This window comes from Xenopus laevis, chromosome 2L (genome assembly GCF_017654675.1).
Source record: "Xenopus laevis strain J_2021 chromosome 2L, Xenopus_laevis_v10.1, whole genome shotgun sequence".
NCBI lineage: Eukaryota > Metazoa > Chordata > Amphibia > Anura > Pipidae > Xenopus > Xenopus laevis.
Window position 1 is genome coordinate 36,291,069 of NC_054373.1, and position 18,444 is coordinate 36,309,512.

At 38.4% G+C, this 18,444-nt stretch overlaps 1 protein-coding gene across 1 annotated transcript in view; it reads left to right on the plus strand.

Moving 5' to 3' along the window:
* The window catches only part of anos1.L (anosmin 1 L homeolog), a 129,113-nt gene that overhangs the window by 20,191 nt on the left and 90,478 nt on the right, over positions 1-18,444 (plus strand). The gene's annotated exons all lie outside the window — the stretch shown is intronic.

An 18,444-nucleotide genomic window follows, 5' to 3' on the forward strand; every position in this document is an offset into this window, starting at 1 on the left:
GAGTGTTGTCATTGAATAGAGACGGCTTGGTACTACCTTGAGATCTAACATTTGCTCAGGGCCTGCTCTTGCCCAAAACAAGGTTACAGACATAAAATGCTGCAATATGTAGTGCAAAAATGAGTATTTCCCCCAAATCTTACATTAATTGTTTTTTTTGTATCTATTAATAATTCTACACAAATGTCACACACTTTAAGTGGCTTTAAGGAAGGAACACTCCAACCACTGCCCCCGGCCCCCATGGTAGGCAGCCCCACAGTTTGGAAACTACTAGTTAAGATCTGTCTTAAGGTGGCCATAGATGCACCGATAATATCATACAATATTCAGTGCGTGTATGGTGGGAGATAAGCCGACCAATATCAGCAGAAGACTTGGAGATCGGTCAGATAGTCGATCGGGCTGGCTGGAAAATTTTGATCGGGAGCCTTTGAAGGCACCCGAACTTTGGCCATTGTTAGTGCTGAATCGTCTGATACAGGTAGAATTCTATTGCTTATATCTGACGATTCAGTTCTACACGTGTGTATTGAAAAGATCGATCTCTCCTGGAAAGATCGTAATTGTAACGTTTATGGCCACCTTTAAACACTTGATCTGAAACTAGAAACCAAGATTCAAGTTGCTGTGGAAAATCCTTATGAACAAGTCCCTTATGGAGTGAATATAGTAAAAATTGCAAATTTGTCCAGGTCCTGATGACCTTCAAATGCTACCAGATGACTGGTTACTATAGGTGACTAGACCTACAAACATTGCACCTGTAATTAAACACTCCTCTTAATCTCCTTATGGTATAATTTATGTATTAGACCTGCAATGACTAATGTGTTAGCTGTAATAGCCTGTCAAGCACTTTGAAGCCAGAGATTTAGGAATATATTTTGCTTATTCATGTACTTCCCTTTCCCTACTAAATTCAGAATCAATGTGACACTCTTCATTCAGAAGCAAGGCATGAAAATATCTTTGTGACATTAGTGTACAAAAATTTGTATAGAAGTACCCAAATTATGGAAAGGCCATCTCCCATAGACTCCATTTTATCCAAATAATCCTAATTTTTAAAAATGTTTTCTCAGTACAGGTATGAGATCCGTTATCCAGAAACCCATTATCCAGAAAGCTCCAAATTACGGAAAGGCCGTCTCCCATAGACTCTATTATAATAAAATAATCCAGATTTTTACATTTCCTTTTTCTGTGTAATAATAAAACAGTAGCTTGTACTTGATCCAAACTAAGATATAATTAATCCTAATTGGAAGCAAAACCTGTCTATGGGTTTATTTAATGTTTACATGATTGTCTACTAGACTTAAGGTATGAAGATCCAAATTACGGAAAAGATCCGTTATCCGGAAAACCCCAGGTCCCGAGCAATTTTTTTTGTGTGTATAATATTTCAGTATGTTTGAGATTGTGCTCGGATGAGGAATTCTTCATGAACCAGTGTCATTTTTCCATTGCTTTATGCATAGGAGTAGGTCTAGGAAACTGTAAGGAAATCTGTTTTACCTGGGATTGGGGGTGCTGTAAGTCGGCCGCGGGGACGCCCGCCACGCCGGACGCGGGGACGCCCGCCTCGTGGTTCCACCATCTTGCCTCCTTAGGACGCGCGCGCCCGCGTCTCGTTTCCTTTATTTTGACGCGGATGCGCGCGCGTCGATCCTGACGCGTGTGCGTCGATTTTGGCGCGAAAACCTTGGCGTCCAAACAGGGTATAAATAGGCCACTTCCACTCCCAGCAAACTGCCCGTGATAGAACTTGTTTCTGGTGCTCTATTCTGAAGCCTTGTGCTATTTTGCCTGTTTGAATCTGATTATCCGTGTTTGACCCAGCCTGTACCTTGACCATCCTGAATTCTGTATCCTGACCTGTGCCTGTTATCCGACTACTCTTCTGCTTGTACCCTTCCTGCTTGATACCCGGTTTTGACCCTTGCCTGCCTGACGACCCTTGCTTTCTGCCTGCCACGACCCAGCCTGTCTGACGATCCTTCTGCCTTATCCTTGTCTGTTACCGTGATCCTCGGTCCCAAAGACTCTAGCTACCAGCCGTGCCCCATTGCCTGCCAGAACACTTGCTTGAACCTCTCGTAAGACCAGGTGGCACCCGATTAGGCTGAGGGCTCCTCCCGAAGCTCAAAGGTGGTCACACCACTGGTGAAGCTTAGCTCAGACCCAGGATTCGAGCACTTGTTCTGGTGTTGGGTGCCGGCCGTGACAGAAACTTTAATTAAATAGACATTAATTGCAGTAAAAGAGGTTTCAACACTCTAGTGTCTCATATTTATATACTGAAAGTGTGGACATATGTAGACTGGATGTGTGAGATTCCAGAAGACATGTATAATGTTACGTGTAAGTCAATAAGGGCTGTTTTCAGCAGCTTCATTAAAATACATTCTTATTAAGTTGCAGATTTGTATAAAAATTACATTCAGAAGGTATTTTATAACTAAAAAACATTGCTTTAATACATTAACTTATTTAATTGAACACTTTAGTGTCATCTTTTAGTTGGGGATGTATGCACAGTGGCTATAAATCTCTGTAACTGTTTTGACCTGCAGACTGGAAGGTGTACTTGGTGGTATCTGATGCTTGGCATATTTCTCATAAGCCTCTAAGGGCCATAATGTTGTTAGTACATTTCTTGGGTGCTTTTAATGCTGCTATGTGGCTTATTGCATGCATAGGATTCGTGTTGGAATCAACTGATTGATCTGAGAATCTTAGTAAAGGTTAGCTGAATTAAGTGGCATGTCTCCATCCTAAATATCACAAAAACCTTCAAATTAACTTTTAAGTATAATGTAGAGATTCATATTCTGAAACAATTTGCTATTGGAACCTCAGCAGGTATCTGGTTGCTACATTCCAATTTACCCTAGCACAGTGATCCCCAACCAGTAGCTCGTGAGCAACATGTTGCTCCCCTTGGACGTTGCTCCCAGTGGCCTCAAAGCCGGGGCTTATTTTTGAATTCCAGGCTTGGAAGCAAGTTTTGGTTGTATAAAAACCAGGTGCACTGCCAAACAGAGTCTCAATGTAGGTTGTCAATACACATAGGGGCTACTAAATGGCCAATCACAGCACTTATTTGGCACCCCAAGAAAATTGTTCATGCTAGTGTTGCTCCCCAACTCCCTTTACTTCTGAATGTTGCTCACAGGTTCTAAAGGTTGGGGATCCCTGCCCTAGCAAATAGGCAGTGGTTTGAATAAGATACCGGAATATGAATAGGAGAGGGGCCGAATAGAAAGATAAGTAATAAAAAGTAGCTAAAACAATAAAATTGTAGCCTCACAGAGCAATCGTTTTTGGCTGCTGTGATCCCCTTTTGAAAGTTGGAAAGAGTCAGAAGAAGAGGGCAAATAATTCAAAAACTATAAAATATATCAGGGTTACCCAGCCTTTTTTTTACATGTGAGCCACACTTGAATGTAAAAACAGTTTGGGACAAGTATTGCTTAACACAACAATACCAGTACCGAATAAATACCTCCAGAAATTTATACAATTTATCTTTATAGCGGCAAAGCAGACTATAGCTGCTTCCTGGAAAAAGCGTTCAATTCCTATCATTATGTTCCGTATCAGAATGAATAGCATAATGGTAAATGAAAGAATATAACTACAGATAAGCATAGTACCTTTACCAAAATTTGGACACTAGATTGTAATAAATTTACCTTGTGAAGAATCTATGAGTCTGTATAAACGTATAAGTGAACAATAAAGTGTTATTTGATAACCTTTGAAACCTGTCGAAATGTGAAAATGAAAAGTGACAATAGCCAACTTTGGAATCTTAACATATTTATATAATTAGATTGGGAATAAAGGAAATAGCCGTTACACAAATAGACAGTTAGGGGCCAATTCATTAACTTCGAGTGAATGATTCGAAGTAAAAAAACTTCGAATTTCGAAGTGTTTTTTGGGCTGCTTCGACCATCGAATGTGCTACTTCGACCTTTGACTACGACTTAGAATCGAAGGATTCAAACTAAAAATCGTTCGACTATTCGACCATTCAGTAGTCGAAGAACTGTCTCTTTAAGAAAAAACTTCGACCCCCTATTTCGCCACCTAAAAGCTACCGAAGTCAATGTTAGCCTATGGGGAAGGTCCCCATAGGCTTGGCTATCTTTTTTTGGTCGAAGGATAATCCTTCGATCGTTGGATTAAAATCCTTTGAATCCTTCGATTCGAAGGATTTAATCGTTCGATCGAACGATTATTCCTTCGATCGTTCGATCGCAGTTTTTGCGCAAAATCCTTTGACTTTGATATTCGAAGTTGAAGGGTTTTCATTCCCAGTCGAATATCGAGGGTTAATTAACCCTCGATATTCGACCCTTGATGCATCTGCCCCTTAAAGTGTTTATTAGTTAAATTTTAATTGATATACAAATTCTATCATTTCAATATCTTGATATATATATATATATATATATATATATATATATATATATATATATATATAATGCTAACAGATAGAGAACCAATGCTAATAAACTTTTCCTGTAATTTTATTGCAAATATGGTTAAATGCGATGTTTGCGCTTTTCTCTGCGTAGAAGAGCATCTGATATCTGAAGAAATAAATGGTAAAATTATTTTAACATGTGGCAAATATATAATATATTGATGGTTAATAAAAAAAAGTTTTGAAAGAAAAACTGTTTGGGAGCCACACAAGCAAGAAAAAAATAATTGGCGATGCCATGATAGGTTAATTAATAGCTCCATGTGGACTGATAGCCTTCAGGAAACTCTGTTGGAGTAAACCTATGTCTTCATGCCTCAAAAACTTGAATTTAAGCCAGAAATTTGGAAATTTAGAAATTATTATTGAGGCCACTGCGAGCATCATCAATGGGAGTGGAGAACAAAATGTTGCTCACGAGTCACTGGTTGGGCATCACTGCAATATATGATTAATATGAAGGTGAACTCCCCCTTTAATATTCAGCTTGTCCTATAACCAAGAGCAAAGCTGAAGTTGCTAATGACCTATAGTGAGATGGTTCAGTAATAAATCTGTCTATAATTGCCCTTCTTTTGTGTCAGTTGGATAAGCACCATTACAAAATGTTAATACTAATCCTAATACTTGACCATTGCGATGAATGCACCCCTACAATGAAAGGGTGTAGGAGTGCACCCACATAGGCCAAAAATGTAAATGTAAGAGTTTGAGGATAAAATCATTGGATTCATGATTAGAAATAGTTGAATAAAAGTCAAAGTTTCAGAAAATTAAGGACAATTGTTCCGGGATTGTAGACAAAAAATAAGGTTAGATTCTTGAAACAGGGGAGGAGGACAATTGTAGGGCAGAATTTGAGAGACTAGTAAGTCATTTCCCAAATACTCCTGGTTTGAAAAATGGTAGATGAATCCAGTGAAGGTTTCAAGGTTACATAAAATAACTGAATGTGATTAGGTATTGTGGGAATAATACCAAGTTGTTTAGCTTTTTTTATATATCATTTGGTAAATTCTGAATATCGATTGACAGGATTTACAATATACGTAACTCTGTCCTGTCAGATAGGAATAAAACCTTCACAGATTTTTTTCTTTTTAGACAAAAAGAGGGATGTTACTTAGAAATGTTAGTGTTACTAGAATAAAATATAACAGAAAGGTTTCCATTCAGGCCCAAAATGCCAGAGGGGCTGCTGTAAGATTCCATAGACAGTCACTAGCTTTTGGGATGGTAAGATCTAATTATACTTGTACTTTGTTTACTTTGAGCCTATTTTGAATCACATTCTGGGCCAGTTTCCACCCCTTCTACATCCACCCATCCATCCATCCTACATAGACTACTGCAACCTACTTCTGACCCCTTCCTCTCCCCATTCACTTTATATTAAACTCTGCTGCTAAAAGAATGCCCTTCAACTAAGGTAGAATTTGATCCTCTGCTGTTATAATCTGTATTATAGCTCCCTATAAAGCAAATATATAGCTTACAGAATCCTTCTGCTAACTTTCAAAGCCCTTCTCCTCAGCACCTCACTTAATGTCTTCACTTGTGTCTCCATATGTTCCAGGTCATCTATTCCGTTTCTCTCAGAGCCACCACCTGGTGCCGCCACCCATTTCTACTCACATCTTCCATTTTAAATCTTTAGCTCTTGCTACTTCATCCATCTGGAATTCCAAGCTTGGATTCCTCCATAAGGAAAATGTATTGTACAAATGTACAGGGCTGCATATTACACGTAGTACCATATAAAAAAATTACATATTCTGAACTTTTCTGTAGTTAAATGTGTAAGTGTTGTTTTCCTCTTATAATGTCATCACAACCCTTTAATAAGGACTAAACCCCCTTATGTAATAAAAGGCATAAAAGTTTGCCCAGGTGCAGTAACCGGAAGCACCAAATAGTTGTATGCTTTCAAACAAGTGACCAGTAAATGCTGCCTGGTTACTATAGGTTACTCAGGGTCAGACTGGGCCCACAGGACACCAGGAAAAAACCTGGTGGGCCCTGCCGACCCAGATCTGCTCCTGCCTGAGACCCAGTGCTGCCCCTTGACCTCCCTCCCGGCCCTGACCTCCCTTTTACCTGCAAGAGAACAGGTACGTGCAGTGTCGGACTGGGATGCCATGGGCCCACCAGAAAACCTTAGACTGAGGGCCCACTTTCCAAACTATTATTCCTCCTCTCCTCACTCAACCTCTTCATTCTCCTAGTCTTTTATCTGTACAAACTATACTATATTCTTCCATTATTAAACCCCTTAATAAATAATGAAATGACCATATAATAGGCCAAATGGTTAGAAGCAAGAGGCCCACTGGCACCTGGGCCCACTGGGAGTTTTCCTGGTATCCTGGTGGGCCAGTCCGATACTGGGTACGTGGGAGGTTTCAGAGGGGAGTGGCAACTGGGAAGGGGCCCAGGAGGGGAAATTGGGTCATTCATTAAGACTTGACCAAGCATGTGCAACAGTATTATATGTACAGTATATTGATTAATCAGTTAAGACTGAAAAGAGACAAAGTTCCATCTTGTTCAACCCACAGTATAATAAAACTGTTATAGGGTAAAAAATTTCCAAAATAGAAAAATATTGAGAAATGGCTAAAAAAGAAGCAGGGGAGACAGAAATGAAAAAAAAAATATCTGTAATGATAGTAAGATATTGCTTTATAAACCATGGCTACAACACTCTAAATTTTGTATAAAGCTTTGAAACAAAGTTCTCTAAAACATGGGTTTTGTGAAGTTTTAGTGTATTTGTTGGCAGAAACTTGTTAGTGGTGTGTATATTTTGCAGCTAAGAGACTGGCCCTGACAGTTCTACATCAACAACAGCTGTAAACACAGCTCTGCAGCATTGATCACCCGATGACAGTAAAACAGCCTGCTTTTTCACTGTGGAACATCAACATTTTCATGAAAGTCAGTTTATTATGTTGCCTGTTTGTTTTCTTTGCGCTGGTCTCAGTGCAAAACTTTCCGTTCTTGTCTGTGTTCGTTCTTGTCTGTGTTAAGGCAAAACAATCTATTTTTAAATCTGCGTTTATACTGTAGAGTCTGATGGGTCTTTAAATATTGTTCTTCAGCTTTGTTCATAATTCTAATTGTTGGGTATCTAGTAAGTTTCTCATCTTGATGGTACCTGCTAGTATATACTGTATCTCCAATTCCCCCAGGTGGGACCCTGCCGACAGAATGACAAACTAGACGTTCAGGATCCAGTGGTGCTGTACACACCCCTTGAATTTGCATGTCATTGATCCCATTGGCTGAAGTGTTCCAGCCATCGGATCACTGATATGCAAATTTAACCAGATGGATGGCACATGTGCAATAGTGCTTTGGGTTTTTCGTCACTCTGCAGGGGGAAGAAACAGGAAACCAAGTCGGAAGGGGTTATCGGAGGTTCGTTTTAGAACGGCATAGAGGAGCTGCAGAACTAAATATCTCTGTAAAGATTAATTTTTAAAAAAAAATTCCCATGGGCTGTTCACTTTCTATCTTTTGTCTGAAGGTGTACATATCCTTTAACTAGTTCTTCAACCTGACTTGCTGTCTATGTTTTGTAAGTATACATGATTCCTAAATTAGGAGTAACAGAATTGTTCCTTTTCATGCTTGCGCCTTTTCAGTAGGGACATGCAATGTAAGGGAGCCCATGTCCTACCTGCCTAGCATAACTTTACATTGTTCTACTGTTCTACTTTCTGCTCTAATTTCCAGTGTTGATTTGATTTATTGGTAGCAATCTGTCACTATTCTTAATCAAAAATACATAAGGGCTCAAATACAACCTTGAGGCTTGGAGCTAGTCTCAAAAATGCAGGATATACAAAGAATAATATAACTTTAAAGAGGACCTTGCATTGAAGATCTTATATTTTTGAAGGCAGGCCACAATATCCTCAACTTTTCCAGTAGAATTGTGCTTAGTCCAGGTGTATACCAGTACTAGAAAATATACCTTTCTACACAGGGAGCAGTTCCTTGTATGAGAAGAACTTTACCACCCCCATGAGTTCTTACCACTGCAGATATATTATCACAACAAGCCACAGTTTCTACTAGTTTCTTAGCATGGTACTGTAACATATGCACAAGATGATAAGAGACTTGAAGCCATCCTGCAGTCAGACAGTGTCCTCTGTACCCTTGTCAACCATTGTCCGATACTTCTTCTAGTACTATTGTTAAGTGCCTTGTCTGACACTTATGGGATGGTGACAGGCAAATTTAAGTGCCAACATGTACACTTGGGGCCCCAGGCCCTTTTGTCATTGCTCCATGTTGTCCTATATGGCACTTTTCTTTCTTAGTATTAGCAGCCATGACAGACAGATAAGGGAAGAGGCGGTCAAAACGCTCCATGTGCCATCACGCTTAGTTCCACCACACATTGCTCCTTAAAATTTGGACAGCAGAACAAACTGCACATAGAGTAAAATAAAATGATAGTCTTTATTGGGTCCACTTTAAAAACAGGCAAAAGGAACAAAGCCTGACACGTTTCGGGCTCTTGCAACTTTAATCATGAACTCGTGGACAGGCAAATTTAAGTGATAAAATGTACACTTGAGCACTTTAGCCTTAGGTCCTTCTGTCATTGTTCCATATGTGCCCTTTTCTTTCTTCATTATAAGGAGCCATGACAGAATGGTAAGGGAAGATGGAAGAGGCGGTCAAAACGCTCCATGTGCCTTCACCCATAGGTCCATAACACGCCAGCTGTTGGCATACACATACATGTAGGGTAAGAACCCAATGGCATATTTTTCCGATGCCTTTACATTTCTGTGACACTTAACATGTAACTAGGGATTTGCTGGAATAAGCCTTAGGCTAGGCTCAGTACTTACAGTAATTACACATTCATCTTATAATACGTATGTGCTCATATACTTATGTAATAGAGTACATTGAGCTCTGATGAGCAGCAAAACATTGAGCCTTTTCAGTTTAATTTCCAAGAATGTGGCTGAATAGCACAGACTGCAATATAATTTAGAGCAAAGAGCTTCATGTAATTAAAGAAGCCCTTAAGTGCACTATAAATTGGCAAACATAATTATTATGTGAATTTTGCTGGTGGGCCTGTTAGAGATAGTGGTCAGAGTAATTAACAACAGAGAAGCTTACATTATACCCTCAACATTTATAATTATGTGCTAGCAGAGATAAACACAGTCGGAATTTATGGATTCACCCTCTTGTCATAAAACAGACACTTGGAAGAAAGGCATTATTTATTCCAAAGCCTTATCTGTCATCTGCTATCAGAGTAAACAAGGAAGCATATGGTGAGCAAGCTATTACAGCTTAAATTAAGCAGTCTGATAAGCTTTTGGCAAGGATAAAAATGTAATATATACATTTTATGTAAAAAGATATTTTGAGCAATTGAAAGGATTATGTCATCTAGTTGTACCCTGAAATGTTATACATTCAGTTGCTGAAATATTTTATTAACAAATACTTTGTGCAGTGCAGTGGTAAATACATCTAGTTTTCAAACTATATATATACTGTATACACACTCTATATATTATCATTATTATTAACATGTGTTTTTTGAGCGCCGACATATTGTGCAGCGCTGTATATGGAAATATGTAGATGAAGGCCACGGGATATGGCCAAAACATTGAATTTAAATAAAGGCAATTTTTTAAAAGTATTTTATAGGCACCTGGGGGATCTTGGTAGAGTTGTCCTAAGGCACCTCTATGAACAGAGGAAGTGTTCTTTCATATGGCCAATTCCATGGACAAAAGCTTAGGTTTCAGTAGTATAGCTACAAGGGATGTACTGAATCCAGGATTCCGCCAAGATTTGGCCTTTTTCAGCAGAATTCGTATTGGGCCGATTCCAAGTGCCTGGCTGAACTGAATCCGAATACAAAAAATCATGTTACTCTTCGTCACACAAACGAGGAAGTCAAAATTTTTATAACCATGCATGCTATGCGCAGTTCTCATTCCCCCTCATTTCCCTAAATATGCAAATTGTGGTTCAGATTCTGTTCGGTATTTGGCCGAATCTTTCACAAAGGATTCGGGATTCTGCTAAATCCTAAAATAGTAGATTTGGTGCCTCCCTAATAGCCTGTCACCATACACGCAAAGACTGTTTTCCATTCATTTAGTGAGGTTGACTATTGAGCAGATTTTTTTAGATTTGCCCACCTAGGTAGTAGGCGAAATCTAGATGATCTCATCTATTATCCCTTAGGCCAACAATCAGATAACAATATGGACAAGTTTGGATTTACCCACAGGCAGGTATCCCAGGTGGGCTCCAGTCCTGGAGGACCATGCCACTCATCTCTCTTCCCTGCAATCCACTTGTTGGAGAGGGGAGAGCTGTGCAGTGGGGATGAGATGAGCTTTGGCAGTGCTGAGGGGTACAATGGTCACTGGTGGAATGGGCCCTCCAGGTCAGGTTCTACAGAGGTCCCACAGCACCCCAGTCCAACACTGCCAATGGAGAACTGTATCAACTGCCCAATGAAGTCCTTTAAACCTCTCTGATTTCTTGAGAAGGCTGTTCTGGCCCCTCATATAGCAAATAATCTTGATTCAGGCAGGAGTGGCTAATTCAGATATTGCAAAGCAATATTTCTCCTGCTTTATTTTACTTTTAGGTTCCTTCTTCTTAAATATGACATTATCAATTATAATATTAGCATTACCATTGCTTTGGTAGCATGAATCTTTTGATTTGTATTTCAATCACAAAATGTTTGTGTACACTGGGCATGTGATTATCTGTCCGCTGCAAGAATCTCTGCCTGTGTACGTATAGAATTTTTATTACCATTTTATGACATACAATGAGCTGTCTGCATAATCTGACCTATGCCTCTGGCCAGCAATACTGACACCAAAGATCCTTTTTAACCATCATAATATAGTTTGTGTTTAGGATTTTACTGGATCTGCTAGTAATGCTTGTACAAAGTTGTGTCAATCTGATACCTGTGTTTGGAAGAAAGAGCCTAGCATCAAATATTTTTCTGATCGTTAGGTATCAGGGCACAATGTAATTGCCATAGAGCACAATGTTGTTTGCCTTGACATAGACATCCTTCTTAGGCATCGATAGTATACTTCGACCATTAGGCATTCTGTTGTCCTGACATCTATGAAAATATTTATGCCAAGGCAATTATTATACTTCACATTTATACAACTAAATGCAGTTATGTGAAGAAAGAATGTCATGTGATTTGGAAGTGTTATATTTTACTGATATACAGATAAGTTATGGTATAATAAGTAACTGTTTAAAGGAAAACTATACCCCCAAAATGATCACTTAAGCAACAGATAGTTCATATCATATTAAGTGGCATATTAAAGAATCTCACCAAACTGGAATATATATTTAAGTAAATCTTGCCCTTTTACATCTCTTGCCTTGAGCCACCATTTCGTGATGGTCTCTGTGCTGTCTCAGAGATCACCTGACCAGAAATACTACAACTCTAACTGTAACAGGAAGAAGTGTGGAAGCAAAAGACACACCTCTGTCTGTTAATTGGCTCATGTGACCTAACATGTATGGTTTGTTTGGTTTGTTTGTGAGTACAGTGAATCCTACGATCCCAGGGGGCGGCCCTTATTTTTTAAAATGGCAATTTTCTATTTATGATTACCCAATGGCACATACTACTAGAAAAGTATATTATTATGAAAATGGTTTATTTACATGAAGCAGGATTTTACATATGAGCTGTTTTATGCAATATCTTTCTATAGATACCTACATTGTTCGGGGGTATAGTTTTCCTTAAAATAAATCTAATTCTAGAGACCTACAGTAGGTGCTCAACTTGGTCTTCCTATTGATCAGTGCTTCCTTTACCCTTCTCCTCTACTGGGGATCAGTGCTCATCCCTTATTCTCAAGCCATTAGAGACCCTGTGATCTAAATTCTTGCACTTTTGGGAACTCCCAGAAACCCCACCATTATGTGGTCAGGGCTCAGCACTCTAGTAGTTACACCACTGGTTTTAGACTGAACTTGAGCCTCTGATTGACCAGGCTAGATGTAAGTATATATAAAATGTCCATATAATTGGTTCCATATGATATTTCTTCTCATTTAACTGAAATGGTGTTTGATTGTTTTAAGTATTTTTCCTTCTTTTCAAACACACATCCTTTATTGTCCAAGCTACAGTTCTCCCGACCCTACATAATGTCAGGCTGTGCTCCAATAGTACAACACTGTGGGTGGGAGGAAAAACAGTAGATTCTCCAATAGAATGATTTGCCTGTCACAAATAATGTTCGATTTATGATATGGAGCAGTCTGTACTTGTGGGGTTAAGGGTTAGGGACACATGGATAAATATGTGGTCAAGGACTATAAAAATGTTTGTGGAGTTTTCAAATGGAATTTGAAATTGAGCTATAAAAGGGAGAGGTAGTGGTGCACTTTGAGGTTGGAGGTCACTAGACCACTTTGCAGTATACAGACTGCCGATCTGGGATTAAGGAAGACACAAAAGAATCATTTACAGCTTTAAAAAGTCCGAACGAGCTATTTTTAGCTTCCTTGTTTACAGATGACTTTGATGAGCTGGGTAATTGTGATACATAAAGGGGAAGCATATTTAGAATCCCATTGAGGCAGAATGTCTGTGTGAGCTCTCTATTTGTTGAGTGCAAGTTCATAGTTGCCAACATTCAAAACAAAATCCTGGGATATTTTATGCCATCATTCTGATCTTCCGTGGTCATTCAAAAACAGAACCAATTACCTACACATCTTAATATAGGTACCCCTGCCCCTTTTGTAGCCATTTCGTTGGATTGTCCTTCCTGAATCAGAATAAATGCCAGGTGTGACATTTTTATGATAAAAGATATTCCTGTTTTTAAAAATAATGTACTTCCAATTCCTTTTTCAATATGTTAAAAAGGAAGATACTGTATATTATTATTTGCTCCTCAGGTTTGGGCATATCAATTTAAGAAGATGTGGTAGAGGTCTTAATCTGACTTGCAATATATTTCATTGATGGCCTTTATCTTTCCACATTGGCAGGTTTTATGTAGCTTTTTTCAATTTTAAATACAAGTATTGGATTCCTGGAAAGCATATATGATTAGTTGATTTGGTTTATTGGATGGGGGAAGTCAGGGTTCACACAACCCTGGAAAAATCCATCATTTCTTCATACCATCAAACCATCATACCATCACCATCATACCATTTTAACTTGGAATTAGTTTGAGGACTTTTTTGCAAGAGTAAAAAATCAAAACCAAAGACAATTATTTTTCTCATTTTTGAATGTTAAATTGGGCAACCATCTACTCATAAAAGACTCCAAACTGGGGATATTATGAAATGCATAATGCTTAGTATGAGGAAGGAAGGCTAGTCCCAAACAGTGAGGGCAAACAAGGTGGTTTCTTCACCAGCAGAGAAAAGTTGAAAACTACCTGTGCCACTTTTTGTTTATATAATGAGCAAAATGATAATCACCCTGGGGCACAGATAAATAGTCACAAATAATCAGTACTTAGCTGTTATCAGTTTGGTGCCTAATTAATGTAAATTAACCAAGTTACTGCTCTATAAAACGCTTATACAGTGGATCACATGATATATAAAATATACAGTATATTCCACGGTGTCTTCTAAAAAAGAGAGAAAAAGAACAATTAAAAGGCTACAGATGCTTTCATTACGCATATGCAAAAGACATTTAACTTATCTAAAGCTTGTTTTACTGTACTAATCCTCTGCAGTGTAAAATGTTTTTGTAGTATCTAAATTCAGAGTTTATTTGTATAACTAAGTCGAGTGTAGGGTGTTTGGTTAATATTTTTTTTTATAAACTAATGGATTGTGTAGATAGAAAACACATGCTGGATAAGTTTTGATTGGCTAATGAGTGCCTGTTAGATCATAGAGGTGCTTTCCAGCTGCTGTAGTGATGAATTTGATTCTAAAACAGAAAGGTTATTGGTCGATTGGCACATGATTGGATGTGGTTTGGGTGGATGATCCGAAATATATCCCAGAGTTTCAGTTGGGTGTGGGCTTGTACACAGATGGTTTTAGTGAGTGCTTCAAGAATGGCCTGATTTTATGGAACTGGAATTTTATATACTATTATTAGGCCAAAAATGAAGGCCCTTGGTTAATTCAGTGTATGTTATGGATAACTTCAGAAGCAGGATGTATTATCATAGATATGGTCTTGTAATCTCCATATACAGATAAGAAATTGATCACAAAGATCATCTTGGAATGAAACTGTAGACAGCACCCATTATATGTTGTCTGGGACCTCATCTAGTGTGAATGACTTTAACATGGTAGGAAACCAGAGAGGGGTCTTGGTGATTTCTGCCGACTACTGTAGCCTCTGAAATCATTTCAGCTAAGGTTATCTTTTTATAGAACTGTACATCAGCATTAGGCAAGTGTTAGACAATGTGTTGATGTACTGTTAAATGTTTCCATGAGAACATCATTAGACTGGAATGTACTCCGAAATGAAACGTTCATGGTTGCTAATAAAAAGCTGTCAGTGTGATAAAAACCTAATGATATTTGGTACAAACCTCAGTCTGCTCCAATGCACATTTACAGTAGACTCATCTGTATATCCAAAAACAAAAGATGTTTTTTTCTCCACGGTATTGTAAATAGTTTATATTAGTGTTCAGCCAAAAGGCATCCAAACCCTTAGTCAACTGAAGCTCTGGACAACTGAACATATGAATTTGTTCGTCTGCAATTGCTGCAATTTATATATTTTTCGGAAATTTCAATATGTGACTATGGGTTCCGTTGTGGTTTAGTATTCAGGTGAATCTTTTTTTACAGGATTTGGTATCTAGTGGAATCCATAAATTATGGATTTGGTGTATATCTATTTGAAATACAGCAAGGATGCACGCTGACCAGAATCTTTTTGTGGACCAGTTTTGTGCTTGTTTGGGCTGGTCAGCAACATTACCATTGATTAATAAAAGCTTTTCCATCCCTTTATTTAAAGCCAAGTTCATATATTTGTAGAGTTTGGAATAGGCTCTGTAAACAGTAATTTAAGTTGGCTTTCTGCATGTGATTAATAGAGGGGAAAATGTTGGATATCCAGGAGGGAAACACTTTTTGAATTCAAATTTCAGGATCTTGCAGATAAACAGAATGATTGATTTGAGTCCAGGTACTTAATATGCACGCTGAATCTATGATCAAGTAGGGCTTCAAATAATGCGCCAGGTTCTATTCCATGAGAAAAACTTATCTCATGGTTTTATCATGAAGACTCAATAGAAGTCTATGAGGAATGTTGGAATTATGCATTTTCTGAATCGAGTTTGGCCCAATAGATCTATAGGTTGCCATACACTGGCTGATAAAAGCTGCCGACAAATAAAGTCGGCAGCTTATTGGCTAGTGTATAGGGCCCTCCAACAAGCTTCCCTTGCCGATATCTGTGCAAAAATCAAACAGATGTCGATCAGGCAGGTTTAAAGGAGGAGGAAAGGCTTCGTACACTTGGGGGTGGCAAATGTTAGGCACCCCAAGTGATTGTATATACTTACCTGAAACCCCCGGGCTGGTGTTCCTAACAGCAGAAAATGGGTTATACCAGTGAGCACCATGGAGCGATCCTTTCAGGTAAGTCAATACCTGGCCAAAACAGCCCCCATCAACCCACCAAATACTGACTTTCTATGGCACCTTATAGCAGCCCCTCTGGCATTTGCCAGAACCCACAGATTGCGAGTCCGGACCTGCCCCCAAGTGTACAAAGCCTTTTCTTCTCCTTTCAAAATCCTGTGTAAACGAGGACCATATCTGTTGATTGATTCAGTCCTTGCTCCCAACCCCTGCATTCTTGGTCTTGTGATCCGATCATTGGGCCCTAGGGCACATAACCGGATCAGCCCAATATCGCCCATTCTCGGAGGGCACTTCTGAGCAAGATCCATTTGTTTAGGAACCTCTCCAATCTACTGGATCTGCACATGTTGGGCCAGTTTTTAGTGAAGGTTGAAAATTCATGAAATTGCTGGTGCCTACATAGAAAAAAAAATACAAATAGTCAGGCTTATTTGACAATCTCATTGTACATTATATGAAAAGTATCACTTCTTTTAGACAGAAGTAAAATGGCTTGCTAATGGCAATTTCAGGGGAGGTCTTATTATGCAGAACATGGGAAAGGTCAAAATAATGTGGTATTTCAAAAATGGTTTTACTATGGGCATACTATCCTATGTTTTTGGTGTGTGCTTCTCCCCAGTTGAAAGGTATTCAGGAGCATGGTTTCCACTAAGTCATGATTTGGTTTTTCCTGCCACAATGGCTGCCTTTCTATTCATACACCAGTTTCCTGTATTCTGCCCACTAGCTGATTCACCAATAAAACTCACGTGGGTGTATTGTGGCCAGGAGGTCTGGCTTTATCCAAATGAAATGGTCTGTGAAGTTGAAAACCTGTTTTCCCAATACTATTTTATGTTAGGTTACTTACATAATATCATTAATTCATTTTCCATGTGTGTGCTTGAAATAATTATCACTTCTTTATTTTTTCACAAACAAAATGAAAATCCCCTTAACAGATCACATGGGGGAAAATAAAAGCTACCATCCATTTGGAAGGGCATGCTGTGACAATCACCGACATGTATATAAACATTTTCTTACATTAATAAAACTTGATATATGATATGCCACATGCTGTTTTTCCAACTGGGAACAGAAACATCCAGTTGCCTTCTGCGGTAATAAATATTCCTCAAATCAGAGATTTTCTGACATGCTAACCTTGCATACATCTGCTTCCATCTGACTCCTGTCTCCAGATACTCGTTGGACTCAGAAATTAAATACACCTTATACAGTCCTGCATTGCGTGAGCCCATTTACATGACAGCTGAATATATAAATATGAAGGTTACAGAACAAGATGTTTGTTAGCAGCACTTTTTTTTTTTCCTGCTATTGGTTCCCAGTTTTATTCTAGAGGTTTATCATTTTGTGAAATTGTAGTCAATTTCAATGGATTTAAAATGAAAACATTGACATAAAGTCCAGGTTGCATTTGTTTTAAACCATTTGTCTATGTTCCAGCAATAACATTTAATTCAGTCTTGGGTTTGCCAATTACTGGCCACGAAGTGGTGCCAACGTTTCTAAAACGGTACTAATATATTTTAACTATTAACAGAACCTTATTTTACCCTGCCAACTTTTGCTCAGATGTATGCGAGTCCTACACTGCACTTTGCTCTACTACTTTTCAGGAATTTCCAGAGTATTTTTTTAAAAAAAATTAATCTTTTTGGAAGAAATGCAGCATTATCTCTACTTTTTGACTTAAAGTTGAAAACAAAAGAAACCCATAACGTATTTTCCCAAATTCTGCGATTTCTAAGCTTCTCCTTTCATTACAACAGAATGTCGTGGAGATGAATGAAAATGTTTTTGTTGGCAAATCCAAGGGATTTCATTTTCTTTTTACTGTCGCTTCCGTAATACATATTTTATGTACTCACCCTTTATTGCTGTTTTATGATCACTTGTTGAGAGAAACTGAACTGAAGCCTGTTCTAGATGTTTGTCATCAGAGCATTCAAAACGGCAATTAAACATTAATGACATGATAAGAAACAATAAGATGATTAAAATAACACCGTAATGCCAAAAAAAACAGGCAACAGAAAAGACTGTAAAAACAAGTCAATGGTCCAGTGATTGTGTATGTAAGTTCTTAAAATGAAGTTTGATATTTGTGGAAAGTGTGGCCTATACGCTGAACTGGAGATTCCCACTAGTCAACTAGTCAGGGACTAGTAGAAAAGTCTTGCTTTTTCTACTAGAGGATTATTTATCAAAGGTTGAATGTTTTTTATACCTCGAATGAACGCACAACTCGAATGGTATCTTAT